The following is a 1,451-nucleotide window of genomic DNA, read 5'->3' on the forward strand; positions in this document are numbered from 1 at the left end:
AGGTTGAGGAACGAGATCACAACTTTCCAACAATTGGATGACGAGTTTTTGTATGAGGCTTGGGAGCGATTCAAGGAGTTACTTTGTAAGTGTCCACATAATGAGATTTCTCATTGTATCTAGTTAGAGATATTCTATAATGGTTTCAATGCATATACAAGATTGATGGTAGATGCTTCCGCGAATGGTGTAATTTTTTCTAAGTCTTATAATTAGGCTTATGACATCATCGAGACGATCACGAGTAATTACTATCAATGGCCAACAAATCGAACAGCTTCAGGAAGACGCATAGCTAGAGTTCATGAAGTTGACTCCCTCACTTCGTTATTAGCTCAAGTATCGTCTATTTCCTCTGTGTTAAAACAGTTAACAACTAATAGTAATAATAATTTTGCAGCTCAGCCACTAAGTCCGTTTGAAGTAGTTTCCTGTGTGTACTGTGGGGAAGGTCATTCTTTTGAGAATTGTCCATCAAATCCCGAGTTAGTGTACTATGTGGGGAACCAATATCAAAATAGGAGTAGACAAGGACCTCAGTCCACTGCTACAATCCTTCATGGCGTAATCATCCTAACTTTTCTTGGAGCAACCAAGGAAATGGACCGAACAATAACTTATTACAGCAAAGACCTAACCAATCTCAAGGGTTTAATCAGTAAGCTCCAAAACCACCTCAAGCTGAGGCATCAAACAATTTAGAGAACTTTTTGGAAGCGTACATGGCAAAGAATGACGTTTTGATCCAAAGCCAAGCAGCAACACTGAAAAATTTGGAAAAATAAATGGGTCAGTTGGCTACGGAGCTTCGTAATAAACCGTAAGGAACTTTGCCGAGCAATAATGAGAATACAAGGAATTTGGGTAAAGATCATATCAAGGTAGTTGCATTGCGAAGTGGTAAGACTCTGGAACCCCGATTGATTGATGTTGAATATGAGCATGTTGAAAATAAGGAAAGTCAACCAGATGTTGAAGTTCGTACACCAAAGGAATCAGAATCTGCAAAGTCTGACAAGGTAACCCCTGACTTAGTGAATTCAGATATTTTAACATATTCTTTGGATGCAGATTTACCTACTCAGAAAAATTGTCTGGTTCAACCGAAAGTTCCATCACCTCCATACTTTAACATCTTCTTTGGATTGCAGCAACACAAGCAGAAATAGGAGATGCAATTTAATAAGTTTTTAGATGTTCTGAAGTAGTTACACATCAATGTTTCGTTGGTAGAGGCTTTAGAACAAATGTCGAATTATGTGAAGTTTACGAAGGATATACTGTCCAAGAAGAAACGATTAAGTGAGTATGAGACTATTGCCTTGACAAATGAGTGTAGTGCGTTCCTGCAGAACAAACTGCCCCCGAAATTGAAAGACCCCGGAAGCTTTACTAAACCTTGTAACATTGGTGAATCTTACTGTGGTAAAGCTTTGTGTGACTTAGGAGCG

The 1,451-nt window shown here is 38.7% G+C and overlaps 1 non-coding gene across 1 annotated transcript; it reads right to left on the reverse strand.

Moving 5' to 3' along the window:
- On the reverse strand, positions 1 to 107 carry LOC128039311 (small nucleolar RNA R71). The gene has a single exon (XR_008193815.1). It is a non-coding gene; the product is annotated as a small nucleolar RNA R71 (small nucleolar RNA).
- Between the last annotated feature and the right edge of the window lie 1,344 nt (positions 108 to 1,451).

The sequence above is a fragment of the Gossypium raimondii genome, chromosome 2 (genome assembly GCF_025698545.1).
Source record: "Gossypium raimondii isolate GPD5lz chromosome 2, ASM2569854v1, whole genome shotgun sequence".
Taxonomy (NCBI): Eukaryota; Viridiplantae; Streptophyta; class Magnoliopsida; order Malvales; family Malvaceae; genus Gossypium; species Gossypium raimondii.